At 38.0% G+C, this 22,356-nt stretch overlaps 1 protein-coding gene across 9 annotated transcripts in view; it reads left to right on the forward strand.

Moving 5' to 3' along the window:
* Positions 1-22,356, forward strand: part of GRIK1 (glutamate ionotropic receptor kainate type subunit 1) — a 364,878-nt gene that overhangs the window by 284,797 nt on the left and 57,725 nt on the right. The gene's annotated exons all lie outside the window — the stretch shown is intronic.

Raw genomic sequence — 22,356 nt, forward strand, 5'->3', positions numbered from 1 at the left:
CAGGCTGGTAACATTATTTAATTACCCAAATAATGTAGACTTACTCAAATAATCTAGTCAAGATTATGACACAAAAAAAGTATCTAATCGGAGAATGGCAGTATTTGTGGTTAAAATTCTTCTGAGAAAGGAATTGCAAAATAAATATTTTTCTGAATCAGTATAGGTGATGAGTGTGTGTGGTCACCATCAAATATTTTCAAAGACAATTCCAACAACTGCAAGGGACTTGGTTTTAAAGAAATAATGAAGATTTGTAAATGTGACAAACTGTTGACCTAATTTTGAACCTCAGCTAAGTTTGCTCCATTCAATGAGTTAACACACTTTCTTTTCATCTTACTATTATTAGAAATGGAACCAGAGCATCTTTATACAAAGAACACATCTAGCCAATAATTACAATTACCCTCACAGCCCTCATATTTTATCAACAAGATTTGCTAGCAAAACATTTTGGAAATAAAGACAATAAATACAATTCTCTCTGTGAAAGTTTACCTAAGCATTAGACAATTATTCTGCATATATTTAGCTTGATAGAATTCCTATTTCAGAAGCTAGGGCATCATATGTTGACTTACATAAGGTCAAATCTATCCACAAGATTATACAAATGCTTTTTATTCATTCTATTTTTTGTTTTTTAGATTTGAACTTCTGAAACTAATTATAGCTTATGAAAAGCTCAAGCCCAACAATTTTCACTTTGACTATTGATAAAATTATTGGGTATTGGTGAAATAAAGGTATTTTCGTCATTTTTAGATTAGGATGAAAAATTGAGGAATTGACAATAAAAGGAAAGAGAAATAAAAGAAGGCAGAAGGGTAAAATAACAAAAACAAATAAAAATGACAAAATCTTTGGAATGAGACTACTAAATTAAATTTGGCTTCCCTGTTAACTAATAATCTTACCTTGACCTCTCTGAGACTCAGTTTTTTTTATCAATAAAGAAAGGAGATAAAACCACTGGCCTTGAAGGGTTTTAATCATGATTAAATGAGATGACATGTAATGTAATATGCAGTAAATATTCTGGTTCCCATCTTTCTACCCTCTATGACATTATGGAAAGTTTCCATGTTGTCTTGAAGATATTATTATTATTAACATGTGAGCCAAATAAACAGTAGCAAAGGTGCCAGTTTGAAATAAGGTTTTAGTAAATTATGTATTAATATATCATAATATATAGTACAGGTCAGGATCCATAGATGCTTAGCCTAAGATGCAGACTCTTGTGCAAGTTTATTTATTGAAAGCGTGCTCTCAGGAGAAGCCAATGGTGGAAAGAGGCAAGTTCAGTAAGGCAGAGAAAGGAACTAGGAGAAATCTAGCCTCAGCCTTATCCCACCAGCAGACTTTGGAATGTGTTTTTCACCCCAGCATGCATGTGCCCCCGAGGAGGCTAACACACCCCAATATTGCTCATTCATTGGCTATAGGCTACCACCCCCCTGGGAGTTTGGGGCATAGCCCCTAGGCATCTCCAAGCTAGCAGGCTCCTGTAGGCCAAGGGCAGCCAACACTCCCTGTAGCAAGTACACTAGACTGATAAAGTGGGAATGAGCGTGGCACCAGCCGAAACCGCCACAAGTAGGAGGAGGAAGACTGATTTCAATCACATCAGTTTTACTCTAAATCATGCACTCCAGCATAGAGGTCTCCCAACTTAAACAAAACCAGTATAAAAATTCAGTTTTTCAAGACCAAATATGAGAAAAATCCCTCACTTTTTTTTTAAGATTTTATTTTTTGAGAGAGAGAGAGAGGGAGAGACAGTGAGAGAGAAAGAGAGAGAGAGAGAGCACAAGCAGGGGGAGTAGGAGAGGAAGAAGCAGGCTTCCCGCCAAGCAGGGAGCCCGATGCGGGGCTTGATCCCAGGACCCCGGGATCATGACCTGAGCTGAAGGCAGACACTTAACAACTGAGCCACCTAGGTGCCCCACAATTATCCACTTTTTTTTCCTTTTTCCAGTTCCAAAATTCCTTTATTGTTTTTTTTTTAAATTTTATTATGTTACGTTAGTCACCATACATTACATCATTAGTTTTTGATGTAGTGTTCCATGATTCATTGTTTGAATATAACACCCAGTGCTCCATTCGGTACATGCCCTCTTTAACACCCATCACCAGGCTAACCCATCCCCCCACCCACCTCCCCTCTAGAACCCTCAGTTTGTTTCTCAGAGTCCATAGTCTCTCATGGTTCGTCTTCCCCTCTGACTGTTAATGTTAATAACACAATTACTCACTTTTAAGAAAGGTTTACTATAAGATTCTTTGAACAGGAAGTATTCTTAGAATATTTCACATTGAATTTGATTTACATATATTTGATTTGCCTACTAATTTTAGGAATTAGTCTTCCCAAGATCTCCAGAACTATAGTCTTGTGAAACTTGATGGCAAGTATACAGAGTGAATGTTTCAGCTATATTGTAGGACACTGTATTTTACTGATTCAGAAATTAGGACAACTTACATTACATGTATCAAATCAAGTTGTACACCTTAAGTATATAAAATTCTTAATTGTCTTTATAGTTCAAAAAAGCTTTCAAAATGAACAAAATATATTGAAACGCATGACCTGGAAAAACTTTTCTTAGTTGAATTATGTATGCAAATTAAAAAAGGAAGGAAGGAAGGAAGGAAGCAAGGAAGGAAGGAAGGAAGGAAGGAAGGAAGGAAGGAAGAAAGAAAGAAAGAAAGAAAGAAAGGAAGAAAGAAAGAAAGAAAGAAAGAAAGAAAGAAAGAAAGAAAGAAAAAGAGAAAGAAAGAAAAAGAAATTAGGATGCCTTGACTAATACCATGAAGCTACTTATTGGGAAAAAGAATCATTTAATGTTGGAATTGTCCTGGAATTAGGGTGACCAACCCTCGGTTTGCCCCGGACCAAGGGTATCCCCAGGATATAAGAGTTCAGTTTTAGAACCCAGACAATCCCAATCCAGGGCAAATCAAGACTGACTGGTCAGCCTACCTGGTTATAGCAAGAAGGTTCCTTACACCTGTGAACTGAGAAATTAGCGTATTTGGCTCTTTAGTTTTAGATTATGTAAATACAAAATTTGCCCCCTCCACATTTTAAATTGAGAATGAAACAAACAGTAGTAGGTTTTATATCCCCTTCACCACCCCCCGACCCCCACCTATGCCCAATGCTTGAAAAGTTGCTTTTATGTGAAGTTCCTAGTTACATGACAGGATTTTTGTCAGGTATCACATTTGATTGTTCTGAGGCAGAAACTTAAAATTCATAGGTCATCCCTGGTTTCTCTCAGCAGGTACTGAGCAAAGCTTTATCTTGATTCAGAAGCGATGTTTTTTATTTATTCCTATTAATTTCTATTTTGGGCCATTGGGAGGTTAGAATTTTATCCTCTATCAACTTGAAAGCTGGCTTTCTATTTTTAAAATTTCAGGAAGCCACATCATTGACTAAATCAATTTATAATTGGATTTCCTCAGTGTACACAAAGCCTATAGTCGCTGGTGCCAAAAGCAAATACTCGGAATTTTAAATGATGTGCTAACTTTCATACCATTTAAGTAACTTATGCTAAGACCAAAGAAGGAAGTGAACACATCCTGGTTTTATGTTAACCTCAGTGTCTTTCTCCAGAATATTGCCACTTTCTAGCCCTCACCCAGGGCCTGGATCATGCAGTGAGGTTCTTGTTTCACAGATTTTTCTGGTCCAAGTAACTGCCAGCAACCCTTTGACCTCAGAGTACAGCACGAGTAAAATTTAAATTCAGAAAAGCCTAGACTATTCCCAAGAGAATGAGAATAGGTGATGATCTCTCAGAGCAAGTCTGACAAAGTGCTTGCCCTCAAAGGCTAGAGCATGTCCTCTATTTCAATGGAGTTTAAAGAAGGGCCATGGTGGAAGCAAGCCACCTCTTTCAACAAATTGCTTAAGTTCCAATTCTGCGCCTTGTAACACTTCCACATGTGATGCCCTCTTCCCATTAAAATGGCTATAAACCTTACATGAGATCACCTAGCGATTTGCTGCAAGAAAAAGTCCACTCAGAACAAAAGTCCCTGCTACCTCTCAGTTAATACCCAACCCTTGAAAACCATAGAGATGATGCTTGCTTTTACCCACTGGTCTACTCAATATTGTTGGGGCCCCTATCCACATCCAAGCCAGCATGCTTGCAGGTGGACACACCCTAAATTAACTGGCAAATAACTTCCTCACATTAAACACTTTATACATACTTCATACACACCTCTTTACAGACAACATGGCATCTCCAAGGACAGAGATTGAATTCAACCTCTGCACTTAATGGAAATCTCTAAGAAGTAAAAAGAACCATGACCTTCTCCAGCCAATCCTCTGATGCTTAGATATGAAAAATATTTTAGCTCTCATCCTCGTAACATTCCTGCAAGGTAGATTTTTGTATTGCCATTTGATAGGTGAGGAAAATGGAACTCAGTTGGTTTGATCAACTTGTCCAACTGGTAAAGTGCAGAGAAGATTTGACTCCGGGGCTCTGGGATGCCAAAGTCCATGCTGCTTTGTTATATACCAAAACTGCCTCCACTGAAGAAATTTCTGTTCAGTATGTTTAACTGACAGTCTTACAAGAGGTACAATAAGAACATTTATTATAAGTTATTTGAAGCACTAATACCCCGTCCTCAGTGAATGGACAGTTAAATAGGAGAGGCAGACAAGGAAGCAATTAATCCAATACAGAGTAATGCATACATTCAAAGGGGAAATTACAGAACACTATGGGAAACTTAGGAAGAACACCTAACCTGGTCTTTAAGATTTAGGGATTCTCGGAGGAAGGAACATCAAAGATGAAATCTGAAGGGCAATTCGAAATTATCAAGATGACCCTAGGATACTAGGCTACCCCAAACCTTTCAGAGAGGGTAAATGTGACAAACTGGAGCTAAGGGGTTAATGAATACATGGGAATGAAGCCAAAAGCCATCATTCAATAAGGAAGAATTGCAAATTCAAATGATCACGAAGCAATAGAGGAGAAACAGATTTTAAATAAATATATTCTAAAATAAGTAAACTGCTGCAAATTCTCCAACACTGGACTATCCAATACCAGCCTCTGGAGACTCCTCTGAAGTGGTTTGAAGCATGTTAAAGGATACAGGGGGAAATATGCAAATCTGATGCCATACTCCAAGCCTCTGCTTATCTGTAATGTTTTTAATAAGAAGCAAAATATGGATGACAGATGTAAGATGATCTTTTATTCCTTAGGCTCAGTGAATTTACATTAAATGGAAATAAGCAGCCTGTCTTAGTAATTGGAGTGTGACCCCTTTGCAAGCAGCTTCTGGCAACAGGCCTGTCCAGGAGTGCTTGTAAGGCCATTGCCCAGGGTAACTGCACAACAGGTGGTGGGTGAGTAGAAGCTGTGCAGAGGTGAGAGTGGCAGTACCTGGCCCACACTTTTTAATAGCATTTTTTATTAACTATTTGATTGTGTAATGCCTTTTACACGAAATCAGTCATATTCGGTATCAGTTGCTCAAACTTGCCTGGGGGTACAATCTAGAACTTAAAGAGTACCTTACCGGTGTCACAAATGTCAGACGACAAAGAAACAGACATTCAGCAGCTGTATTATTGTAGGAGGAGGCTTCACACTGCACAGAACCAAGTTCACTTACTGCATTCTCACTGCTAAGGGACAGCAACACCTCCATTGGGGCTATGTTGCTGTGTTCCTGTCTCAGGAAGATGTTTTATGTATTTTTAATGCAGCAGTAATAAGATTATTAAAAATTAAACCATAGGTGTACTTTCATTAATATACTTTCAGTGTAGTTTGCTAATTAGAGATCTGGAAAGCCCATCTTTTATAATTGGTTTTTCTTACTTTAAAACATTTTATTCAGTGATGGCTGATAGTAAATTTTGCTCCATACCAAGAGAGAGAATGGAAGCTGATCTAAATGGGAACAAACCCAACCTATTCTAATTAACATGATTCCACTGAACTGTAATGGTATCAAAACAATTGACTTTTACCATTCCAACTTAATTATTCTACATTAGGCAGAGTAACGTATGCTGTTTCCTCCTTAAAGCAATTTTGAAGGTGACATCTTTGAAGTATGGCACCAAGCAATTTTTTTTCTCACCCACAATTTGTGAATATTGTTTTAAAACACCATTAAGTCAAATAACCATAGTCTAATTAAGTCTTTTGTGGTTTTAAGGCAGTTTCATGATATGCCACTGGATTTATGTGACTCTTTTCTTCACTTGACTGAGAGTTCTTGAGAGGCTGAGTGAATCTAAACCCCAGAATTCTGGTCCCGAGGAAATAAATGTTGCAAAGTATTTGGGTTGAAAAAGTATTGCTTAATGTGATGTTAGGAAAACAAAACTCAAGAACTTACTCAGCAGTTCTGCCAAAATATCATGATATTGCTTTAGGCAAGTCCTACTCACTTCTCTGCTCTGGTAGGTATTGCTGCAAAAGTGTTAGTTAAGAAGTTGTAGGAAGATGAACACTTGGGATTTATAGCATGTGAACCTGTCACAGAATAATAAAAGACCCCCAGAGCTAAAATCCAAGATAATTTTTAAAGCTAAGTTTCTTTGCTTGATGAACAAGAGAGTGGTATATCTCTCAAAAAAATGAGTTCAGCAAGTATCCTGGAGCTGAGTGACAGAGTAAGGACAGAAATAAAGGAAGGGACTTATTCCATGTTAGGATTTCGAAGCATGACATTCTAATGGATTCTTTAGAGAACTGGGCTGGACATTCCTCCTTAGATTGGCCATTTATCTGGTTTAACTTTCAAAAGTGTGGCTTTAGTTTTCAGAGAGGTCCAGAGTGGGTTCGTAACACTGCGGGGGACTCTGCACTCAGGCAAGGAGATCCTTGTGTAAGCACATGCAGGGAGTTGGGGCAAATTTCCAAACCAGATAGAGGAAGGAATAGAATGGTGGACTCTCAGAGATTGTTCCATTGAACATCTTCGTGTATAGAAGCAAACATGGAAGCCCCATAAGGTGAAGTAATTTTCCCAGAACCACAAAAGTCTTGCTACTTGCAGGGAGTCCAAAGTTATAAGGGACTGGGGTTGAGAAAAATTGGGCTATCCCATTGTGATCTGGGTGAGACTACAAAAGTCTCTGACAGAAAGTTTAAAGAGAAGGGCTTGTGTTATCTCAAAATAATTTCTGATTAAAGTATGTCATGTTTGCATCTTCTAAAGTTGAGTATCAAATAATTTTTAATGGAAGATTTTAGCCAGAAATTCAATTTTTTGGTATGTACTAGGTATATTCTATGCATGTAGCACTGTTAGGTGCAAGAGAGTGGTGAGCAGTGAAAGGAAAAGATGAATACAAACCTGCTCCTGACCTTAAGGAAGCCATAATCTGGAGGGAAATACACTAATTGTAATACAAGACTGCTATGATGTGGGCTTTAATAAAATATAAATACAATACCATTAAATTCCAGAAGAAAAGCTAAACTTTCTAACTGAAGGGATTGGGAATGGCTTCAAAGAGGAGATAATATTTGAACGGACCTTGATTTTTTTTTTTAACTCATTCAATAAGTATTTAAGGAGCACTAGATGAAGACACTCTTCTTGGTAATTAGGATACATCAGTGAACAAAATAGATAACCATCCCTGCCCTTAGGAAGCTAAACTTTTATCAATGAGCAGTAAGTATATCTAAGAACATAACAGGAGAGAGAATTCCAGGTAAAGGGAGTAGCAAAAGCAAATTAATGAGTTTTGAATATGCATGGAATCTGGGGAGGGATGCACATGGTTGAAAGACAAAGTTCATGTATAGCCATTGGGATGAAACTTGGTATAGGGGAGGAAAATAATTTCCCTCTACCCCTCTAAGTTTTTGACTGAGAAGACCCTGTAATAAATTAAAAAAAAAAAAAAACAGGTTAACAGAAGAAAAACAAACAGAAGTTTAATAACATGTATACCTCCTGTATACATGGGAAATGCCCAGAACACCTTAGTAACTCTTGAGGGGGTGAAGAAGCCAGGTTTTCCAGCAAAACATAGTTAGCAATGGTATGGTTGTTATACAGATTTAAATCCATGTCTTCTCCATTGATAAGTTTCTACAGATATAGTCATTCTCATCTTCCTAGGACAGAGGAGACTCCCTTACAAATTTGGAGATTTCCCTTATAAATGTAAATTTTTCCACAAAAGAATAGTTTCTGTTTGATTTTCAGAGCTTCTCTGTATCTATTTTCTAAAAATAAATCAACATAAAATAATCCTTATGCCAAAGAGACGTATTTTAGGGTGACAAATTCTGCCCCCCCCAAGACCAGGTGAGGTGGTAAGGGCAGTAGGGAACAGTCGTAAATAGTACATTTAGAAAGGTGGATTTTTATTCTCTAGGTAATTGAAAATACTGTTTCAAGGAAGTACTCTAATGAGGAATCTGAAACACCATGGTACATACACTATAACTGCTGTGATTGTTGCTGGGCAAGAGCACTGGAAAACACCTGAAGGTCAGTGTAAATGCTTCCAGGACTGGCAGCAAGAAGGGGTCCCTGGACTCTGAGCATAGCCCTGAAATTTCCAGGTCTCGCTCAGATCCACAGTGCTGTGTGAGCTTTGGACTACTATGGTCATGTCAAGGAATCTTGTCTATTCCTAGGATAGTGTTCCCCTGAGGAAACACTAGCAGAAAGAAGAAGAAGAGGAACAAGAACAAGAAGAACAAGACCAAACAAACAAACAAACAAAAAACAAAGAAAAATTCCTAAAAACTTGGTTTGGGGCCATGCTAGGGATTGGTGCATATATCCCAAAAGAAGACCTGTGAGGTTAGTGTGACCCCAAGAATAATTATAGCAACCAGGATCTTTGAGGGCATATCCAATTTTTCAGGGCAAGGACAGGCTTTGAAGAGACACAATAGATCTCTCTTGCCTACAAGACACCAAAAAGTGTTCCCTCAGACGGGTTTGTATTATTTCTAAAAATTTCCTAGAATATAGGAGTATAGGATCCAATTACTATATGCCTAGTATAATAGGTTTTTACTGTAACACTAGCAACTAGCGTTTCGCTAGACTAATACTACACTGAGAGCTGTAAGAGTATGCAGTTTTTCAAACCCTACTTGTCTTCTATGACTTCAGTCTCCATCTTCTCCTAAAAACTCTACTGACCATACTACCCATGGCTCGCTTTTCCCAGTTATGGGAAACTGTTATCAGTACCACTCATTTACTTTTTTTAAAGATTTATTTATTTATTTAAGAGAGAACGAGAGAGAGCCGGTGGAGGGGCAGAGAGGGAGGGAGACAAGCAGACTCCGCCCTGAGTGGGGAGCCCCATGCAGGGCTCTACCCCAGGGCCCTGAGATCATGACCTGAGCTGAAATTAAGTCAGCGCTCAACCGACTGAGCCACTCAGCACCCTTATTTACTTTTTAATTATATATTCCCTGAAAAAAAAAGAGAGAGATAAAGGCCTTAATCATCCAAATTTGAGCTCCTTTTGAACTAGAATCAGACTCCATGCTTGATGGCTCACTGGTATTGCTTGGTGGGATTATTCAAAAAATATGGGCAATATAGTGTCTATGGACAAACTTTGAGCCCTAGTTCAGTAATTCTCAAATTATAGTTTGTAGACCATTTTCATCAAAACCAAGTGGAGTGCTTATAAAAAAAAAATGCAGATCCCTGATTCCCACCTCAAACATGTGTTCTGATGATTTTGTGCTCATTACAATTTGAGAACCACTATGTTAATATAATTAATGATGGAGAAAAGCAGTTGTTGTTGTTTTTTCTGACAAGCAGCATAAAGTGTTAAGAGACAAAACTCAACAGAGTAAATTTGAGGATTTAAATGGCTTTGTTAAATGATTCATGAATCAGGCAACATCCCATCTAGCAAGTAGAGGGGCTCTCCAAGGAGTTGTACAAATTGGACAATTTTTATAGGAAGGAGGGTGGGGCAAGAAAGTTATAAGAAAAAGAAAGGACTGTTCCAGGCAAGGTCACTTTCCATCTGGGGAATGGTCCAAGTGGATTTTATCATGCCAATTAGCTCATCTTCCTTTGGGGGAGGGAGAGGGCCCATGATACAAACTCATTGGCACCCATCAGAAAATTCCTGACTGACAGTTTAAGATCATTCCTAGGGGAGGTTGAAACTACAATTATTTTAGATACTAAGCCCTGGTTTGGTGACTTGGCCTGGCCCAAGTAACGCATTTTGGGCCTGTGGTTTTCTTTTTAAAAAAAGAAAGGCTCTGAGATGGAGTAAGGTTCATTGCAAAATGGTGTGTGAGTAATCATGTATCTGTGAGGAGAGTTAAGGAATTCTTGACTAGGTCAAGATAATAAAAGAACTCAATTTTTATTGAGCTTCCATCTGATAGTACTCTTTTAGATGCTTTGAAGCATTATCTCTTTTAATCTTTACAACAACTAGGTAAAGACAGTATTGATTTTTGCAAATGGCGTTTGAAGAACTTAAGTAACTTGCCCAGAGTCACCCAGCTAATCAAAGATAGAGCTAGGATTCAAACCTGTGTCATTTGATTCCAAAGTCAAGCTCTTCCTAATACATCATGTTAAAATTTGATAACAATTAAAATTAACTATCACTATGTCTGAAACCATCTTGTTTACAATGCTGGGTTTGACTAAAATTTGTTTGTGAACACTATGTGAAGACCAATGAAGAGCTTATTAGCAGTATGTTTTTGTTCTTTTTAAATACAATTTGTGATTTTTTTTTTTTTGGTTAAGCTCATAAAAGCACATCAACTTATGATTTTATTAAATCCTCCTCTTTTACTTGAAAACTTTGCATTTCCCATACATCTTTCTGAACTACAAATTGGTTTGATCACATTGCCATGTGATGTGCCTTATAAAAGTCAAGGCATCAATGACATCTCAGAATAACAGCAAAGGAGGTATTTTTAGCTTGATGAACAGTGAGGAAGACAGTATACTGAAGAGAAGGCAATCTGGGGGAAATCCAGGAAGAAGGCCCGAAGGGAGGAGACTCAGTGTGACTGAAGATAAAGGACTTTAAACACGCTCCTCAGTCTTATGCAAAAGTTACCAACATTTATGGTATAAAGCCAATGAACAGCCACATGCAAATAAATCCAAAATGGAAACCCTAGAAAGTAGGACCATCCTGGGCCTCATTTAATCCATTGGTCAGCAGGTAGAATGGGGTTCTGAAGGGCAGAAAAGGGAAGGAATGACAGGAAAATTAGAGACATTTCAACCAAACAAGCGTTAATACCAAGAGTTCAACATTTTCTAGATGTTCCCCTTGCTCCGCACCCTCACAGGCATTGGGATACCATGTGTAGATTCCAATTGCCCCAGGACTTCTAATCAAGGGAACTGCATGATAAAGGCTGATGGCTTCTTTTGGTCTCTAGTCAAGGTAACTGCATTTTCCAGCGGTGAGATATTGAAAGGCTGCTCTGTGCTCCATGAAGAAACTGAGAAGTAGAATACTGGAGGCCAGGTCAGAGGTTTTTGTCTTTCTAAATGAATGCAACAGATCCAAGTTAGGTCAATTTGGGCAACTCAAGCTTCAAACGTGCCACTGAGTTAGTGGGAAGTCAAGATTTTCGTGCTGATTTTCAATCTCATTTATCTTCCCATTTAAATTTTTTGTGTCTTGGCTTGAGAATGTCCGTTCCACATGACCCATGCAAAGTCCAGGGTGAAGATTTAAATTGGGAGAAATTGGTCCACACCTCTTCATTTTCTTTCTCATGACCTTATCCACGGGCACGCAGTGTGGTGAAGGAGAGAGAATATGAGGTAGAATTGGTTCTGGATCCCTCCGGTGCATTTTACTAACTGTAGGGCCTCTTCTCTTCAGTATAGTGGAGACACTTATTCTTACCTTATCTGGCTGCTGTAAGGATCAAATTAGATAACATACCTATAGCACTTAGTATTTGTCAATATATGACTTTATAAAGTTATCACATGACTTTCATACAAATATAAAGAAAGCATGTGCCAAAAATACATTTACCTTGGGGTGCCTGGGTGGCTCAGTTGGTTAAGTATCCAACTCTTGATTTCAGCTCAGGCCATGATCTCTGGGTTCTGGGATGGAGCCCAGCATCGGGCTCCCCACTCAGCAGGGGGTCTGCTCGAGGATTCTCCCTCCCCCTCTGCCCCTCCCCCACCTTAAACTATGTTCCCCCCATGTCTCTCTCTCTCAAATAAGTAAATAAATCTTTAAAAAAACCACTTACCTTCACAAAGGAACTAGCAGGATGGTAAAGATGGTTTAAAGAATTAGAGCAACAATGATCACGTAATCCACTGGGAGAGGCTGAGTTACAGACAAAACTGATTATTGTCCCACAGAACAATAAAAACATAAACTTTAGGTTATCCTTTATATCAGACATGAATTATTTGCATCTCCCTTGGATAAAAATCTACAAGTTAACATATAATTTCGTAGTCTTGACCCTAAACAATTGAAAATAGTAAAACAAGCAAAAGTACAATCACCTGGAGAAGTAAATCGTCCTTGGGGGGGCCTGTTAGACAATGATCCCATAGGACCTTAAAGGAGATGCAGTCATCCTTTTGCTTTATTTCCAAGTTTTAGACAATCTGTTCAGAAGTCCCCTTTTGTATCATAAATAATCTCCGGAGATTGTTCATATTACAAAAAGTCTGGTGTCATTGTGTTTGGACCTGAGTAGTTTACACAGTAAGGTGTTAATCAACCATATAAGCCTCTTTGAACACGACCAGCAAATTCAGAGCTATTGTTTTTAAGCAACTGCTCAGGCCAGAAAAGTAACTTTTATATGCAAATTTCTAAAGGAATCTCTGATTGCATTTTCAAAAGCTTTTTTTGTTCCAGACATGTTTTTGTTGCTCTTATGGGCTCTTTTATTCCAAGGTGTATTCATTTCTTATTGCCACTTAAATGAATCACCACAAACTTGGTGGTTTAAAACAACACAAATTTATTCTCTTAACAATCTGAGGTCAGAAGTCTGACATGGTCTCGGGGGGCTAAAGTCAAGGTGTCGGCAGGACTGGTTCCTTCTGGAAGCTCTACAGGAAAATCAGTTCCCTTGTTTTTTCCAGTTTCTGGAGATGGCCAATAATCCTTGCCTTGTGGACCCTTGCCTCTATTTTCAAAGCCAGCAATAGCTTTGCATTTTTCAGTCTCTTTCTCTTTGTCCCTCTGCTTCTGCCTATCTGACTTCTCCTGGGATCTTCTTATAAAGACCCTTGTGATTACATTGGATCCACCCAGATAATTTAGTATGATCTCCCCATTTTATGATCTTCAACTTGATCACATCTACAAAGTTCCTTTTGTGTATTTTAAGCTATGGAGATTAGGACATGGATACTTAGGGAGATAGGGGGTGTTATTCTCCCTACCGCACAAGGGTAAGAAACTAAATCCAAGAAATGATCTGCACAGTATTCCTATAATACCTATCTATATTTTGGTGAATTTCTCTTTGAAGTACCCAACAGCTGATAGATTTCCTGACCTGTCAGGAAATGGCCTTCCTTATCACCTACAAGTGTGAGATTCCATAAACCACAGAACAAAAAACGGACCAGTTTCCTGAGAGGGTTTCTGGCTCTTGGGTCTAAAGATAAAGGAGAGCATATGTTCCTTAATGGTGGGTTTGCTATATCTGATTAAATGAGATTTATTCTCAGATGTAACAATCCTAGTATAACCTCATTTACACAACCAATTTGTCAAACTCTATCCTGGTAAAAACAGAAGACAGATATTTGTTGTCTTATGCAAATGACTACATTGCCATAAAATCTAGTGAGCGGTTACTGAATTCTGAGGCTTCAGGGAGAAGAAAAGATCATGTAAAGAATGTGTCATGTATAGGTTACTATGTTGAGGTTTGCAGGTAAAGAAAGGACAACTTCACTCCCTTAATAGAACATTTAAAACCATATCAGCAATACTTAAAACCAAATAATCACACTTAGATTTCTCTTCATGATTCATTTAATCTTACTTAAGTCTTATACATCTGGACATTGGGTCAGCACTCTGCTTTCATAAGGTCTACTCTGACTGTACTAAAAAGAGTTCTAGAGGTCCCAATTCAGTGCTCTGGTACAGTTCCAGTTGTCTAAGTGATGTCACTTTAAGCTCCGAAGTCTGTACCTATGGCTCTATTTCTTAAAGTACCAATAGTTAAGAGAATCTGGCACCATTTTCCCATGAGGCTCTGAGACTGTCATTCTTTGACAAAGTCCCATTTTCCAGTCCATAGCTTATAGCAAAAACTTCAGACAAACACGAGGAGAAAGTAGAAACCACTTGTTGATGCTGGGGAAAAAGTCTATCTGATCATATTACATAGAAGGAAATTTATAAACTTTATGTCTTCTTTTTTTTTTTAAAGATTTTATTTATTTATTTGACAGAGACAGTGAGAGCAGAAACACAAGCAGGGGGAGTGGGAGAGGGAGAAGCAGGCCTCCCGCGGAGCAGGGAGCCCGATGTGGGACTCGATCCCAGGACCCTGGGATCATGACCTGAGCCAAAGGCAGACGCTTAACAACTGAGCCACCCAGGCGCCCTAAACTTTATGTCTTCTTAAGAGAGACTAAGGACGCCAAGACCAATTGAAAGAGAAAAAAATCCCACCAGTTTTACATTCATATAGTATTTGACATAACAAGATTCACAAGTTTAAAATATATATCTTATTAATAAAGCCATAAAAACTGAACAAACTTTGTCAAAATTTTAACACACATCTTTGCTTTTATTCAGACTTATCATGTTTACATCAAGGCAACCAAATTCAATTCCCATGAGTGTGTACTCATGCTCTTTTGTTCACTATACTTTTTCATAATTTGGTACATATTTTCTCTTTAGGTTATATACAGAAGTATAGCCCATACTCTATATAAATGAGCATGCATAATGCAGCCCCATAGAGCCACATACAGCCTTTAAACATTTTTTTCAATGTGACAGAAAGAAGCATATTCATTACCATTACCCAAAGGACAGTTTCTCTGTAACCTATAAAAATAGTAAGATATACAGAGATATACATGTATAAATCTACACACATGTATACAGTGACCAGTACATCAGTATTATCTCTTATTGAGAAGCCATTTAGATACTCAAAGATTATCCATTAACTTAATTTATCATTAGCTCAAGGTCTTAAACTCAATAAGGAACTTGGATATTATGTTTAAATGGATACATCACAAAGCATAATTACTGTTGATTAAAAATTTTGTCAGAATCCTAATTCAATATAATTGCATACATAATTTTATATCTCCTTCATTTTAAATATTATGTAGCAATTCTAGCAATTTAATAAACCAGTATAAGAAATTTAAGAAGTTCATGGGGTGCCTGGGTGGCTCAGTCAGTTAAGAGTCTGGCTTTGGCTCAGGTCATATTCCAGAGTCTGGCTCCCTACTCAACAGATAGTCTGCTTCTCCCCCCACCCTTCCCCACAACTTGTGCACTTTCTCTCTCAAATAAATAAGTAAAATCTTAAAAAAAAAAAAAAGAAGAAGAAGAAGAAGTTTAAGAAGTTTTCGATTACCTACTCTCTGGCTTAAACTATAACTCAATATTGATAAAATTAGGGGAAAGAGATATGTTAATTTTTTTAGTTAATTTTTTTAAAAAAATACTTAAATGTAGTTAAAGGCACACTTTGATTATATGAACTTGGGTTTTTACATAAAAATGCTTCTGAGCTAGCAATTTGAGAGTTTTTTTTTAAGGGTAGCACATGAAATATAGTAAAACTTTAGTTTCTCTATATAATGGGAACCTGGGGTATATTAATATAAGTAATCAAAGAAGTAACCAAAAAAAGAAGCCCTTTTATTTGTAAGTTTTTATAATCTAATTTATTAATACTTTCTGGATATAGGAATAAATTTCTCACTCACAGAATGAGGTAAAGAGGCTTTTCTCATTTCCAGACATAAGATATATTCTCTGAGGGTTGCAGCCTCAGTTCCACAATCTTAGCCATGAGTTGAAATGTAAACATAGAACACAAAAAAATCTTGGGCATGGAATTCAAGGGGTATGTCTCCTTTCCAGTGAACTTAAGATATATTCTTGTTCAGACAAAAGAAAAAGACTAACAAACCAGATTTTCAGTCATCTGTCACACTACTGACAGAGAAGTAGATTACTTTCTCTACATGACAGACCACCATGTAATCAGAACAAAATGCCAGATTCCAATTCAATGTTGTCACCAATAGAGAATGACTTTGTGGCCACATGCAAATCGGATTCTCATGTACACGTGTTCTTCGGACTATGTTCTTGAGACTAGACTAGCATTCAAATAACCACTAGTTCTGAGACTTGGTCATGACCAAAACCAAGATCTTCTGAGACACACAGTGCTCTCTTGACTTATATGGTAGAGATGGCCCAGTGGTCAGAGACCAGACACGGATCTACTGGTCCCTGCACCCAATATAAAAATAGAAAGAGCCCAAACTATGAGTTAGGCAAGGTACTTACAGACTGAGAGATTTGCGCAAAAATCAGTATCAAAATATAGAATCAAAAGAAAAGAAATGAAAAGAAAAGAACAAGAGAAATGAAGAGTCAGCAGAGGTAAAATCCATTACTGTTTGGGATTTGCGCCAGGACTGGTCTAAAGAGGACTAAATGACCCATAAGGTTGGCTTTGGCGGGTGAGCTTATTTGGTCATCTTGGTAGAACCATCTCCAAACAGTCAAAGTATAATTTTAAGATAGTTACAAATGTGACTAATACAAACCTAAAGTGAGCAAGTGTTGAAGACACATTTAACTTTGAGGGAATGGGCAAGATGGTGAAGATCATTCCAAGGAGATGTAGAGGAAAAGTAATTGTAGAGGCCACGTGGAAAATCAAAACTGGTTAACATGCCAGGGCAATAAAATTATAATATGAGGGTTATCTTTTATATTAGACATTAGAAATATCTTTTATATTAGACATTAGAAATCGCTTACATCTTATAGATTAACATTTTACAGAGTCTGGGAATTAAAATACATTTCCCTAGAGAATCAAGTCATCCTTGGGTGAGTCTCTTAGACAATGACCACTATGACAAAGTCCATGCAGTCTTTTTAATTTTTTTCCTTTATTTTCAAATTTTGGTAAGTTTCATTAACACATAGAAGAGTCATTTAAAAATTCCTTTCTCTCATCTTAATCTAATTCGAAAGGAAACTAACCTTTGGGTTTGCCGTGAACTTTCTATTTACAATACTCTTACAAGAAAGCATAATTCCTTAATACATAAATGAAAATGCTAGAAACCATTGTCCTTAAAAGATCATATCTACTAGAAAAGCACATTCTCTCCTGTTCTCAAAAAAGAAGTTTCTTTCAATAAGACAGAATTTATTCCCCATGGTAAACAGGAATGGCTGTGTCAGGGAAAATTCTAAGAAATGAGGCTTTATGTGCTTTTACATATTTAAGTCCCCTTTAGGGGAAAAAAATGAATAAAAGCAATTATTTTAACAAAATGAACTTAAAAGTTGACTATTACAAGAGCCTAGAGTTAGGTACTAACCACTTACTTCCTCAAAACTAAAACATATATATATATATATTTGGACAGTAAAATTATCTTGAGAAAGAGCCTACAAGTAAGACATTAATGAAAACATTTTTTCTTCTTTTAGCTCTTGATTTCTGTCTCTTGGCCATCAGATAATATGCCTGATAAGAGAAAAGAAAAAAGTCACACTATTTGATTCACTTCCTATTAGACAATTGTTGTCAAGAGGTCTTATGCAGGGTAGAAATTAAAGCCATTTCCTAAAATAGGGACAATAGTTTAAGTATTGTTTTCAGTTAAGTATACTATAATTGTCTCCTGTGCAAATGCTTCTACATAAGGCAAACAAATTGTAATTATGACTAATATAATTATACATCATTATCTAAATTGTATATGCTTCAGCCTTGCCCCAGAAAATGGATTCCTTATGGATCTTATTCCTCATATCCAGGAGTTAATCATTGTCTATTCACCCTAATCAATAATACACTGGTAATCAATAAATGCTAATTAAATTTAGTTTGAAAAACAAAACAAAGAACATAGAAATGCTTGCCAGTAGATGGGAGGCAGGAAGAAAATGCAATTGTGTCAGTAAGAGAAACTTGACTTTGAAGGTCAAAAGATGTTTCAGTTCAGTAAAGAACCAGGCAGGGAGTCTTTGTAGATATTTGAGGCAGGGAAGGAAGCATTGTTAAAGCATGAAAAAGGAACTTTTTTGCCACTTGGATGAGCAGGGAGGAGAGCCGAGAAGTGGGAATTACACTGCACCAGTGACTGGAACACTAAATTCAAGAATCAAACCAACGCAACAGAATCCAAACAAAGGGACACAATAGACCCACTAAGTGGAAGTGAAATTGGATTTCTGAACTGGATTTTAAGACCCTGCTATGAGCTATATGCTACATCAAGAGATAAATGTTACCAATTCTGCCTATTTTCAGAGAGCTCCATAAACTCTGGACAATGTATCGAATTGACTCGCAGGATGACCCCCAAAAAGGAAAAGTTGCTTGTAGAAAAAAGTTTTCTGAAAATCCTGTAGAACTTTAATGAAGAAAACTACCTCCTTCCACACAGATCAAGAGGAGGGTGAAAACTGCACATTTTGAGAAGCATGGAAGAACGGGCCTGAAAACTGAGTCCAAGGCCCTAGCACAGTACAGATTTCCACCCAACTGCAGTCTTAGACAAATTGTCTTCCACTCGCTGGTAGATGCTATGACACGAATGCAGTAGTTTATTTAGTGACTTTCATTTACCCCACCAATCCATGAAACCAGCCTTTGCCTTGCAAAATAAAAAGTGACTAGAGTACAAAAGGTAGGATTGGGATCTAGTGGGGAGAAAAAGAAGATCGCAGTGCCAGGAGGTGTACCTAACTATACACAGGAGAGGACTCTCCCTACTTGCGTTCAATATCGATTTTTTTTGCCCCAGTGCAGAGCACATGATTACCTGTATTTCAGCAAGTGTAACAATACGTGTTACTGTCAACTGTAAGAATATGCCATCTTTTTTTTACAGCTGGTGCTAGCATTTGGCATTATGACCTCCCTTGGCAATAAGCTCCGGAGGCAAAGTTCAAGGATCTGAAGAATTTCTTATGTGTTACTGCACTGGAGTCACTCACATCTAGTTTGGCCATGTAGATGGCTTAGATGAGAGCGGAAGGCTTCTTGTGTCCATGTATCATTTCCTGATATGAATTTAACTTCCAGCATTAGCAAGGGATAAAATTTACTTCTGACATGATTTCCATTCCATCTGCATGGTAGCCAAAAACTATGTCTGGGTTAATTGTGCTGGACCCTGATAATTAAGTTGATTCCATTCACTGTTCTGTCTGTAAGAACTTTAATGGCGATGCTTTCTTCATGAAACTGGCCACCCTGCTAGGGAAGAATTTCTATTAATACTTAATGGTGTGCAAGTTGGTAGGACAGGGAGATGGAGGAAGAGTGCTATCCCTGTGTTCACATGTGGGCGTGTGAATGTGTCGTTTTGTGCTGTGAGAACTACCTGCTAACCGGTCCTCTGCTTGCCGTCTTGATGTATGAGTCATCCTCCCCTCGTTCTGCTAAAATGATCTCCCTAGAGCGCACATCTGCCCGTGACACTCCCAGGCTTAAAACATTCTGATGATTCCCATGTGTCTATTGAGCAAAGTCCAAGCAAAGTAGCACACTTCATAACACCCTCAAGAACAAGTGTCCACCTACCTCCTTCCTAGGCCCATTTCTCATCATTCCTTATCTTGGATTACGGATCCATGGCAGACATAACTTGTTCTGTATTTCATGGTTTTTACTCAGGCTGTAAATCTTTGCTTGGCCAATTTCTTTTTTTTTTTTTTTAATCTTTCTTTTTAAGATTATTTATTTATTTATTTGAGAGAGAAAGAGTGAGTGAGAGAGAGAGAAGGAGCCGGGGGAAGGGGCAGAGGGAGAAGCAGAATCCCCGCTCAGCAAGCCTAACTCGGGGCTTGATCCCGTGACTCTGGGATAACTGACTTAACTGACTGAGCCACCCAGGTGCCCCTGCTTGGCCAATTTCTCATCCTATGAGAGCTTAGGCATTCCTTCCTGTAGGAGCCTTTTTGCTGAGGCTTTCTTTCTGGGCAGTTGGGATAAGTATTTCTTTCCATACTTCTTTCTTTTTTTTTTTCATGTTTTTATTTTTTATTTTATTTTATTATGTTATGTTAATCACCATACATCACATCATTTCTTTTTGATGTAATGTTCCATGATTCACTGTTTGCATATAACACCCAGTGCTCCATGCAGAATGTGCCCTCTTTAATACCCATCACCAGGCTAACCCATCCCCCCACCCCCCTCCCCTCTGGAACCCTCAGTTTGTTTCTGAGAGTCTATAGTCTCTCATGGTTCGTCTCCCCCTCCAATTTCCCCCCTTTATTTTTCCCTTCCTATTATCTTCTCTTTTTTTAACATATATTATTTGTTTCAGAGGTACAGACTTCTTTCTTCAATAACTATGTGCAAATCTTTATCCTCACACGCATAGTGCTTCGTTGAAGTACATTAATGTTCTTGTTCTAACTAAACCGTAAACTACTAGGTGCGCTATATTCTAAGATAGTTTCTGGCACAGAGAAGATAAGAACCAGCAGTGCCAATTGTGTTAAATCCTTGTCCAAATGCCGGAGAAGACCAATGTCTCAGCTCAATCAGTCAGAGAGAGCACATTTTCCCTTCCTCTGCCTCTTTGTTCTAGTCAGTCCTTCAGTGTATTAGATAATGCCCACTCACATTAGGGAGGAGAACTTCTTTATTCAGTCTACTGATTCAAATGGAAACACTGTCACAGATATATCCAGAGATAGTGTTTAACCAGATAACTGAACATCCCATGACCCAGGCAAGTTGACATAAAATTAACCATCACAACCTCGAATGTAAAGTCAAGGTTTAGACTAATTTGTAGGCAGCATGAATTCATTATGTACTTTACGTGCTGGGAGAAATTGCATGAGTATGAAAATTGTATTTTGGGACAATGAATCTGATGTTGGTTTGTAAAATGAAATACAGAAGAGATCAGAAAAAACTATACATGTGAGTCCTGACATGTGAGGTAATAAAAGCCAAACTCCAGAGTTTGTGGGGAATGTGGGAAGGAAAATAAGAGATGGTTGTCAAAATAATCCTTGTTTAAGTTTTCAGTGCTTTCAGTGAGTTAAGAATTGTATGAAGTGCCATTTAAATTTCACAGAAACCCTGCATGGGTCAGACACTGAAATCTGAGACACCCCAGGTTCAAGTTAAGTCTCTTGCCTGAAGTCATACTTCAGAGATTCAAACCTAGCTCTGTGATAAACTCATACTCTTCCCACTGAATTGCTCTGCCTCTTGGCCAAATGGGTAAATCAGTCAACAGGTGCACATGGCATAGACATGGCAGATATAGTATATCTTTCAGGATTTTCTTCACATTTTACAAATGTCCAGTCATTTTGGTAAAGTCAGGAGAGAGAAAAACAGCTAGGTAGATACAAAGGACTGAGTTCCCCTGTATCCTCATTTGTAAGTCAACTCAAATTAGACAAGACTGCCAAAAAATCACCTAGAGATTGAAGCTCAAGAAACTCCAGGGCCACAGTTTTTTATTTAATGAAACCACCAAAGATGTCCAGTGTGAGTTCTGTGAAGGGGAGACTACTGTGATTTTTAGTTCTTAACATAATGTGGATACACATGTGGCAGGCAGAATAATGGCTCCCCTAAAAGATACCCATGTCCTAATCCCTAGAACATGTAAATGTTATCTTTTATGGCAAAAAAAAAAAAAAAGGACACCACATATATAGTTAAATTAAGGATTTTTGAGATGGGGCAAGTATCCTGGATTATCTACATGAGCCCTAAATGCCATCACATGTATAAGATGGCATTATACATCACACGTATAAGACATAAGAAACAAGGGGATGCCTGGGTGGCTCAGTCGGTTAAGCGTCTGCCTTCGGCTCAGGTCATGATCCCGGGGTCCTGGGATCGAGTCCCGCATCAGGCTCCTTGCTCAGCAGGGAGCCTGCTTCTCCCTCTGCTTGTGCTCTCTCTCTCTCTCTCTCTCTCTCTCTCTCTCTCTCTCTCTCTGACACATGAATAAATAATAAAAAAAATCTTTAAAAAGAAAAAAGACATAAGAAACAAGTAGAGAGATGGCACAGAAGAGGAGAAGGCAATGTGACCACAGAGGCAGAGACAGGAGACATAC

The sequence above is a fragment of the Callorhinus ursinus genome, unplaced genomic scaffold, assembly GCF_003265705.2.
Source record: "Callorhinus ursinus isolate GAN/ISIS: 27379988/994484 unplaced genomic scaffold, GSC_fseal_2.0 scaffold1, whole genome shotgun sequence".
NCBI classification, from domain to species: Eukaryota; Metazoa; Chordata; class Mammalia; order Carnivora; family Otariidae; genus Callorhinus; species Callorhinus ursinus.